Source organism: Corylus avellana, chromosome 5 (genome assembly GCF_965113065.1).
Source record: "Corylus avellana chromosome 5, dhCorAvel1.hap1.2, whole genome shotgun sequence".
NCBI lineage: Eukaryota > Viridiplantae > Streptophyta > Magnoliopsida > Fagales > Betulaceae > Corylus > Corylus avellana.
Genome location: NC_142494.1, coordinates 8,391,317 through 8,402,600, shown reverse-complemented (window position 1 = coordinate 8,402,600; position 11,284 = coordinate 8,391,317). Strand labels below are relative to the sequence as shown.

Sequence of the window (11,284 nt, the reverse complement as noted above, 5' to 3'; positions counted from 1 at the left end):
TTACCGTTCAAAATCCCCCATCAATGCACTTGCCGTTACGTGCTGTAACATTCAAACCGTTCTCGAAAGGGAAAATTTCCCCAAAAGTCGGTTCTAGCCCTCTATGGTTTTGCGCCACTGCAGGGGTTGCGCGGCCCCCACCATCTTCAGAATTGCGTCTGGCAAAACTCTCCGATTTGTTCTGCGATTCAGCTTGGCTCGACCCTCTACGCCACCTCTCCTCAAAACTCCTATGGTACTTATTTCCTTGCTGCACTGGTCTACGAGATGGAGAAGGGACTCTCATCCAAGGTCCGTATGGCTTTTTGGATTCTTGGAGTCTATTGCCACTTCGCTTCTTACACCCTCCCCTCCTATGACGGATAACCCTACAATCAAAATAGATATGAGGAAGTCGTTCATACTGGAATAAAATCCTAATCTCCTTCCCTTGTATTTTCAAAATTTGACCTCGGGATAAAGGCTTGGACAAATCAAGCTTGATCCGAACACGCAGATATTCTCCCCAACCTATACCATCCTCATCCGTATCCACCTCCTCCACAGTGCCCATTGTGGATCCAATTTGGTGCCCGACTGCATTATCCATGCATCCCAATGGGAGATGAAACATTTGGACCCAAAACGTTGCCTTCTCAAAAGCTATTGTTGCCGGTGGGGTCAGCCCGTTATACTCCTCCACAGAAAAAAGATTGCCTTCGAAAACTCAAGGCCTCCCTTCTAACACTCTGGACTTATCCCAATCGCTTTCAAACTCTATAAGAAAGAGGTTTTCTCCCAATACTTTGAAGGTAAGAGTGCCCGAAGGCATTCAATCCCGTATTAGGGTACGTTGAATGCTCTCCTTGCTAACATAACGATCCGCAACCAGCTTCCCAACCAAGCAAGATTGGCCACGCAGTGCTGTCTCCTCCACTGCTTGAGTTTTGATCTCCACCCTTTCACACTCCTCATCTAGAAGAGAAAGATTCTCCCACAACGTTGACAAGCCTTCAGCCATTAGCAACTCCGACAACACAGGATTCCTTTCTTCCCTTGATTCACCTTTTCAGCCTTCGGAAAGACAAAATTGTACTTTTTCACTAGATAAAATACCTAATACTGCTGGAGATGCTCAAATTAATAATAAAACAACTTAAAATTCAAGCATTTATGGAATCACACATGCTTTTCATTTTTGGTGATACCAAGAGGAATCCATCCATCCAAAAAAAATGAAATGAAATACGGTTTAATTTACTATTTAGATTTTTTTTTTTTTGTAATAAATTATATTTTGATGGTGTACATGGTGGTGCCACTTTATTTAAACGAAGTGACAATATATTCACTATATAATAGACATTTTTTTATTTATTCTACACATCATTGCTGTTGAGATCCATGGTCAAGGTCAATTTCGAGCTGCTTGAAAATTAGGCCTATTAAAAAATAAAAAATAAAAAAGTTAAAGTTTCAATTGGAGTCGAAAGCTGAAAACTCCATTTCCAACTTCAAAGGAGTAGGTATCCAACCCTACATCTGGACATGATAAGCTTAATTTACTAGCTTTGTCATCCTTTCTTGATTAATTATTATTTTTTTTTTTCTGAATATTCAAGGCATCATCCGTCAAAAAAATAAAAAATAATCGTCTTAGTCAAACCATATATAGTCCCCATCCTCTACTTTATCCCAAGTAAAATAAAGAGCGCCGTAATTCCTTGAAACATCTACATACAACTTTTTCATATGTTAGGAAAATTTTAAAATAAAAAATTAATATAATTATACCAAATTTTATTCAGATTTAAAGAAATGTTAAAGACTTAAAAAACGATACTTTCAGACTGCACGTAATTGGTATCGTTAAGTGCTATCCGCCTGACCGCACGTGGATGTGGTTAGAAAAAAAATTATTAACCATATATGCAGATGCGGTTAACAGTTTTATGGTAGGTTAACCATATATGTATATATAGGAAAACAAATTCACCAAAACGACGTTGTTTTGGTATAGAGAGTTTCATCTATAATACTGAACCTAATAAAAAAAATTTAAAAAAAAATCACTAAAATAGGCCCAAAACAATTTCAAAATCGTCTAATGGCCCTAAAAAAAGGCCCTAAGAAGACACAAGACAAAACACTAAAATATGCCCAAAATGCTCATTACCTAAGAGCATCTCCAGCAGTGTAGTTAAAAGGGAGATATTAGCTATATTTAGCTATTTTTGTCATTTTTTTTGCTCCAACAGAATAACTTCATATTAGATATTATATCTTAATTGCTACAGTGAATAGCTTCATATTGCTATTCACTGTAGCACACTAGATTGTTGAATATAATATTATTTTCACATTATTTTCTCTTTCTTCTCTCTCTCCCTCAACATTTCTCTCTCTTCTCTCTTCTATTTTCTCTCCATCCCTCAACGTTTCTCTCTCTTTTCTCTTCTCTATTCATGAATTTATGATATAAATTCAAGTCTTTTGAATCACTAAAAACTTTCTAAAAAAAAATAGAATAGAATGCATATAATTGACAAACTAAAATGGAAAAATAAAAATAAATAAAAATAACACACAGGTATGCTGCGTGAATCAATACTATTGCAATTTACAAGATGATGCAAAAGCGGTCCTGGATTAAAAAAAAAAAAAAATGAAAGATTAAAAAATAATATTTAAAAAAATAGAGAATGAAATAAACAATCTGTTGGATTTGATATTAAAAAATAAGTAGTTAAAATAGAGAATTGTACTTTTTGACTAAGTAAAATATCTCTTACTGCTGGAGATGCTATAATAGGCGATTAGTGGTGCGATTCTTCTTCCCTTCCTTTTACATTCCTTTTTTTCTTTCATAATTTTCTTGCTGAATTTTCAATTAATCAAATCCATTGAGTTGAGAAAATTCGTATCCTCACGGTCAAATATGCAGAAGTACAGACTGGGATGGGTTTGCGTGGGACCAGGTCTATACTCGCCAACCATCTCCTACCGGTTGGATATGAAATGACTGGAAATGTCAAGAGAAAAGATGAATTTGACAAGTGAAATCAACAATCTGTACAAATTCTATTTTGAATTTTACTAAGCCTTTTGGGACAACATCCTCGTATTATTTTGAATGAGAAAAAGAAAAAGAAATCAAAAAACCACTATTGGAGCCCAAAAGAGCAGATGGTTATGATTTATATCTCATCCGCTCTATGAGAATCTTCAATCCAATGTATCTGCCAAAAGAAACCCACTGAATAGTCAAATCTCTTCTTCCGCAAACATCAATGGCTATCAAGTAATTAAATGTAAAACATTAACTTACCATCCAAGCATCAGTACAGTCGTCTGAGGATTTGTCCCCGGCGACACACCAAACGTGGACCCATCAACATCTCGGAGCTCATCAATACCAATCAACCGGAAATTTCGATCAACCACCTTGCCCACAACACAGCTCCCATGGTAGTGCCACATGATACTAACCGTGCGGCTGCAAAAATCTTCCATTACACGGTGGTTTGACTGGTCAACGGGCAACGCAGGTCCCACGAATCGAAAACTGCGGCTGCCAAATCAGTCCCTGAACTTGAAGTTCGCCAAAGACCGGCTCCTCAGGATATCGCCAGTCATGGCATCCACCGGGTTGTTAAAATAGTTGAATCGAACAATTGGATTCACCCTGATATCCATTGAAGCCAGTCTCAGCGACCCACTTGAAAGCGGCCCGATAATCTTCCTCGCCATCAACGTCGCCGGAGATGGTTTTTTTATTTTTTATTTTTAATTTAATTTTAAATTAGATTAATAAAAAATTAGCTATGTTATTAATGCCGCAAAATAATGCGTTTCAACCAATCTAATAGCAGTTAAAAAATTTTGACAATAGAGATTTTATTAGCATTTCGATTGACTCATGGAGTAAATTTCCAAAAAAAAAAAAATTTAGGGAGTTTTTTATTTTTATTTTTTGCAGGTTAACTCAGGGACTTATAATATATTTACCCAATTATTTATATAAAAAAAAATCACATAATCATCATATCACCAATCAGAGAATGCCATTAAAAAAAAAAAAAACATACATAATTTTAAAAAAAAAAACAAAAAAAAAAATGTGGTACAGAAACAGAGAGAGAGAGAGAGAGAAACATAGAGAGAGGGGATGAAAAAAATATTTCTATATGCAACAACAATTGTTATGAATTTTGTTTACAATATACATACATACCAATCAGAGGATGATATAAAAATAAAGGAATAAAAAAAAAAAATTAAAAAAAAAAAAAACTGGTACAGAAACGTAGAGAAAGTGAGAGGGGGATGAAAACAAATTTCTATATACAACAAAAATTGTTATGAATTTTGTTTACAATATATATACATACCAATCAGAGGATGCCAAAAAAAAAAAAAAATTTGAAACGGAGAGAAACAGAGAGAGGGTGATGCAGATCGGAGAGCTAAACAGTAGCCCCGTTCGAACCGGTTTGCTACTGCACTCGATGACTGCGCTTGATCGCACGATCGAGCACACATGGGAGACATCCGGTCTGGTACTGCGCTCGATGACTGTGCTCAACCGCACAATCGAGCGCACACGGGAGACGTTATGTTATTTTCACATTTTATTGGCTTAAACCGACTTTATTTCGTTATTATATTAGGGTTAGAGTTTAGGGAATCTATATTTCGTGTTTTATTAGGTTTAGGAGTATTGGGGCTATAAATACATCTTTATATCCTCTAGAAAATCAGTTTATGTTGATTATTGATTTTTATTAATGAGAATTACTCATAGTTGAGTTTATTCCTCTTTTCCTTCAAAACCTAGAGAGTATCTAGCTTTTCAAGAAGAATTCTCAGACTATTGATAAACTTAAGATCTAGAATTACTTATCCGCTGCTTTATTGTTGTTCTTCGCTGCAACCCACCAAGTCAGGCTGCATTAGTTGGTATCAGAGCTCAATTACTTTTCATGAATGGGGAGGAGTGACCGTTGTGCAGACATGAACGAGGTGCACGTGCGCATGGAGACAGCACGTAAGGAGCAATCGGCGATTCATTTGTGGCACATGGGTGGTGGTTCGAACAATTGTCGTCGCCAACCAATACCACAATTCGCGGAGGCAGAAGGCAAATCTAACGCTAAACGTTGGCAACACATGGAGGATCGATTCAAGGCTATGAGGGATCAAATTAAAAACCTCACTATCGGAATATCCAACCTGTGTGGTCACAAAGGGAGTTGATCTAGAGACCCGTTTGCAAAACGCCGAACACACGGACGTCAGCACCTTGTGCAAGCTCATGCCAATCAGCGAGTGAGTAGATTCGAACTCAATATTCCGGAATTCTACTGGGATTTACAACCCGAAGAATTTTTGGATTGGGTGTTGGCTGTTGAAGAGGTTCTTGACTTCAAAGGGGTGCCCGATGAACGACGAGTCTCTTTGTTGGTACGCACATTCTGGGAAAGAGTTGCTACGTGGTGGCAATGAAGCAAAATAGGGTGTGGTAAGGCAAATTGAAGATCAATAGTTGGGAGACACTATTGAAATACATGTGAGTCACCTTCTTGCCCCATAAGTATACCATGGGCCAAACATCACAGAATTGGAGACAAGGGTCTATGGCTGTGACAAGAAAAATATAAAATTCCTACAAAAAAAAAAAAAAAGAAGGTGTTTAGGGAAACATGGGATGATGCAGAGAGTCCACGACAGGCCAATTTGACCTTTACTTGCCAACCTCAAATTCGTCTATCCAATCTTTATGTGGAGGGGCAAGGTGAGTCCATTGATGAGGAGTTCCTAGAATCTGAGATCCTTAATGAAGAGTTCGAATATGACGAAGTTGAAGATCCTTCACAAGGGTTCGTGGATTGGGATTTCCCACCAACCAATGATGACGATGTCGATGAGGAAGATCCCATTAAAAGACCTTTGCCATCCAACCTAGAGGAAGAGTACGAAGAAGAAGGGTCTTCTCTTATGTTTGACAGCATCTACCCCAAAGAAGATGACCAATTGGAAGAGGAAGAATACGAAGAAGATGGGTGTATCAGCCACCGCGGATGTATCCGCCTCCGTACTATGGGTAGTCGTAGCCATACCCGTCGTGGCCGTAAGCACCACGTCCACGATACTTTTCCCTGGGGGTCTCTTCTTTGTAGTAATCTTCGTCCTGTAGGTAATATCTCTTTGGGATCGCACCTGTATACCTGCCATGGTGGTGCACTCCATCCTCCGCATTTGACTGAGAGGGGTTATTCTACACTCCTCTAGTTGGTTGTTCTTGGGGCGGTCCCTAGAGTTGAGATTGACGCGCTAACTCTTCATTTTCCTGTGTGAGGCTTCGGACTCGTTCTCGCTCTTGCTCCAGCTGAGCGGCCAAATAGACCACATGTGGGTTGCTTGACTCAAAGGTCCCAGCTCCATCGGTGCGCCTTGGCATGAGCAGAGGTCTGGCCTGGTTTCTGGTCATATTCGAGGGCGTTACCAGTGTAAAGGCATTGGTGGTTATACCTTGTGTTGGTGGTGGCATGGAAAGCCCACTGGCAGATGGATGCTCCTGTCGACAGCGGGCATCTCAGTCTCCTGTGGCCGGCATATTTGTTAAATGAGAAAGGACTAAAACCTCCTACTAGTCATTTCCCACAGACGGCACCAAACTGTTAACACATTTTTCAGTCCCTAGGTGTTTGCACTAATCCCCTTGCACAAGCTTGATAATGGTGATTTGTAAAACATAGTCAAGAGTAAAGGGAAAGGAAGAAGAGAAAAGTAGATTATGAATATTCCTCCCTTTTTATTGGATAAATTTTTCCTTTTATACATATGCTGATCAAAGACCTAGATGGTCGTCTAATTGGATGGCTCTCAGCGATCCTCTCTTCATCACCGTTCGATCCCCTCGGGATGATTACTGAGCATGCCTGTCCAGGGCCGTGACACGTGGATCATCAAGGTCTAATCTGGTATGGCTCCTATAGGGGCTGGCCCACCCATTGTACGAGCGAAGATGACTCCCATGCTTCCATCAGCATAGATCTCGTTGATGGGACACCCCACTGTTGTGTAAGGACGTACACTCTCCATGATGTGATCGCTCCTCCTGTTCAAATCAGAGGTTTGGTAGGAGGAGTATGGCGTACCTCATAACCTTCTCGTTAGGGGTGGGTATCGGTCAAAACGGTCCGGTTTTGGCTCTTATCAGTTATTAACCGATAATTTTCGGTTAAATGGTTTCTTAACCGATACCGAACTGATAAGAATTTTAACTAAAATTATCGGTTATAACGGAACACGGTTAAACAGTTCGGTTAAACCGGCTATAAATCTCACATTCTTTAGTGTTCTCTACTTCTCTAACCCCCAAGCACCAAAAGGCAAAAACTCTTAGCTGAATTGAATCTTTGATGCTAAAAGAGAGGTCTGTGAAAGCAGATGGGGGCTGATGTTGCAAGAACTGGAAAGAGAAAAAAAAAATGGGGAAGAAACCCATTCTCCTGCAACGGTGAGAAGGAAAAGAAAGAAAAACAATGAGGAAAAAAAAGTCTGCTGCGTGGGAGGAGGAGAAAAAAAAAAGAAAGAAAAGAAAAGCAATATGTGGCGTGGGAATTGGGAAAAGAAATGATGAGAAGGAAAAGAAAGAAAAACAGCTGAAGAAAGAGTCTGCTGCGTGGGAGGAGGAGAAAAAAAAAAAAAACCATAGGGGCTTGAACCCATGACCACGAGGATCTAAGCCTTGTGCTCCAGTGCCCTACCAACTGAACTAGATTGGTTTCGTTACTAGCCTTCCCCCATACCGGTTCTTATCAGTTAAAACGATTAACCGATAACAAATGGTTAACCGGATCGGACAAGACCGATAAGAATTTCGGTACAAAATTTTTAACCGATAAGAATATCGGTTAAATGATTACGATTAATATCGATTCGGTCGAAGCCGGTAAACGGTCGGTTAAACGATTAACGGTTAATCTACCCACCTCTACTTCTCGTACTGTTTGTCGTATTCGAGGGGTAGTTTGCCCAGGCGGACTCTCCTTTTCTCGAGGATGCTCTGCTAGGGCTAGGCTGGGCTTGGCTCAATAACCTCTGGGGTTCGGTGGAGATGTACAATGAAGGGGTTCGGCATGGCAAGTTTCCAAGGGGGACTAGTTCGTTTGACGAACCACATGTCTTGATAGCTGTTCCTGCTATGGGCCTCGGAGCGAGCCCAACTCTAGTCCAGGGCGAGGATTCCCTCGTTAGGGTGTGTTACAGCTGGCAAAATCTGGTTACCGATTTTATCCTTAACAAATAGAATCTTAATATAAATTACAAGGTAAGACCAACACTACTCCTTCCAATAATTCAAATGCTAATTGGGTTGCTTGTCAAAATCTGCGGCAAAAATAACCATGATCACGCCCTTGATTGCTTCTATCAAATTGACATTGCCTGTCAAGGGAGACACCTTCCAAGTAAACGCTGCCATGGCCTCGCAGTCGAATGCTCTTTTTGAAGATGATGAATGGCTAGCTGAAAGCGGGCAAACAACTACATTATCACATGAAAAATCATCAAAGCGCAGATATTCACATTTATTCACAAAATATCTAGCTCATGTAAAACATTATATTCGTGCCTTAAAACAAGTAAATATCTTCTTTTTTCGGTAAGTAATATACTTACAATATCCTTGATAATTGAGAAGGATCCTTAACTCAAGCACATACTACAATGTTACATTACAATTCACAATTAGACTTCAACCCAAAACAAAACTTTAACTTTAGTAATACTCATAGTGCTCATACACCATAAGCCCCAATTTTCTATGGAATCCTAATGAATTTTAGGGTTAATGACTACAACACAATCAATTAACCTAATACACTAGAGAAATTAGGGTTTAGCATATTACCCCCAAAATTGACATGAATCAAGAAGATTAGAGTTTACATTGATTGAACGGAGAATCGAAATTCCACATCTCAAATTTCCAACCCACAGCTCGAGTATAGTGTAAATCCTTTCCTTACACAAAAATCCTAAAGAAATTTATAGGAATAAGCATTATCCCCCAAAATCAACCTAATACGTGGAAAATTTAGGATTTGTATTCTTACCTTAGACTATACAGAGAGATTGAAGTTCCAACACAACAAATCTACATCCAAGGGTTAGAAATGGTGAAGAACCCTTTCCTGAGCTCCAAAACCCTAATTTCGGCCACACCCACAGAGAGAGTAAGAGAAAAAGAAAGAGAGAGAGAGAGATAATCCAGATAATCCCCCAAAATTTGAACTTCAATACAGATAATCCACTTTTGCTGGGCTTTGCTACTCAAGAACTCTTCCTTTCGCTTAAACTATTTAAAAATAAAAAAAATCTGAAGAAAGAAAGTTTTGTGTGTTATCAACTGAAAACTTGGCCTTTTTATAGATTTTTCAATCGAAGAATGATTCACGTCAATATTTTCTCCAATCTCATCTTATAAATTCAATATATCAATCGTTAGATTTGTACATTCATGTGGACCCCAAACAAATTCAATGGTGGATTCACTATGAAGATAGTTAAAAATAGAATGAATTCTATTATTTCTCTTTTTCAATTCGCTATAGTGCTTGGTCCATCAAGCCATTGATGCGTTGGCTCAATCTATGATTGCCATATGTCGCATCACAGATTCACAAGCGATAAGCCTAGTCATTTATTCTGCATATGCACAAAATCTGAAAATCCTTACATTATACATGTATATATATCCATACTTGGCTACAACCATAAAGAAGGAAAATTACATGGATCTAATGGGAATAGCCCGGAGGGGCTCGGCTTTATGTAAGGAAATCCCAAACATCTCTCTCATGTCGATATCTTCTGCTTTCATCTCATTTGCAAGCTTCCAATTGAAGTGGTGGACAAGAGAGGCCAACATCAAATGCACCATCCGGTTGGCCAAAGGCAATCCAGGGCAGATCCTTCTTTCAGCTCCAAAGGGAATGAGCTCGAAATCTCCCCCTTTGAAGTCAATGTCCTTCTCTGAAAATCTTTCAGGCAGAAACAAATTTGGGTTTGGCCATATATTTGAATCTCGTCCCATTGCCGACATGTTTACTAGTATCTGTGCCTTCTTGGGCACGATGCAACCACATAACTCTACGTCAATCTCAGCTTTGTGGGGAATTAGGAAAGGAGCTGGTGGGTGCAAACAAAGGTTTCTTTCACTTTCGCCATAAAGGTCCTCCTCTACCCCTTTCCTCATATTCCTTTTTTCTGTTGCCCGATAGTCTCCCCTCTCACCATCCAGATTTTTTCTTTTTCCCAATCCATTATCCCCCATACCACTGCAAACACCCATGCTGCATGCTTCATGCTACTTTCTCATAGGAGCCTTCGATTTTTTTGCTCTTTGGAGAACTCACGTGAGTACTACAATGCGCCTTGAATTTTCCAAATACAAAATTTGGAGACACCTCATTTTGGCCGCTAGGTGGATTAAGTGCCCTGCTGCCAGCTAACCCACCTCCCTTCATTCCATCTATAGCTTCACCTTTTTCAACAATTGCCCAAACCATCTTCTCCTTGATTGAGTCCCATTGGCCCACGTAGATATTTTTTTCCCCACCTAAACAGTGCTCATTTGATGGTTGACTCATATTCATAACTCCAAAATCTTTTTCATTAATGCTCTCCCCTCCATTAGGACACAAATTAAGACCACCAATATTCTCTCCCGAATCCCCACCCTCATCAATCTCCTCATCTTGTAACTGCAGTCTCCCATGATTTGCGTTTCTAGTTATGGGGCAAACAGATGGACTTCGATTGTGGGTTGTTCTGAAACTGCCCCTCACTAGTGTTTTGGAATTCTCTGATGAGCCTCCATCTGGTGGATCCTTCTCCTTCTCCTCCTCCCTCTCCTTTCCCATATTTGCATTGTTGGCCCCGTTCTCCATAGAAGTTTCTTGCATGAGCGTTGCTGGTTCTCCCCCTGTCACCCAACCTCCACCCCTCCCATATCTCTTTGTCGGCGACGGGACCCGAAGCCAAGGTCCAAATTTGTTGTGCAAATATCTACCTAAATTAATAGGTAGATAATTATACGTTTTACCTGCAAGTGTACAAGGTCAACATAGTAGCATATGGTGCAAGTACAGGGTCATTCCCACGAGGATTGCTGAATTTTGCTTAAAAATAAATTCCTTAAGTAAAACAAAGATTGATTTTTTTAAGTGATGATAATAAAAGGTAGGGCTTTGATATCTGTTGTTCACAATTACCTACCTAAATTAATAGGCAAATA

General features: G+C 39.6%; 2 pseudogenes; both read right to left on the bottom strand.

The window, feature by feature from the left end:
- Window positions 1-3,303: 3,303 nt before the first annotated feature.
- LOC148585340 ((R)-mandelonitrile lyase-like pseudogene) lies at window positions 3,304-3,729 on the bottom strand (annotated as a pseudogene).
- A 6,046-nt stretch (window positions 3,730-9,775) lies between these two features.
- Window positions 9,776-10,339, bottom strand: LOC132182547 (cytochrome P450 76C2 pseudogene; annotated as a pseudogene).
- Window positions 10,340-11,284: the final 945 nt, after the last annotated feature.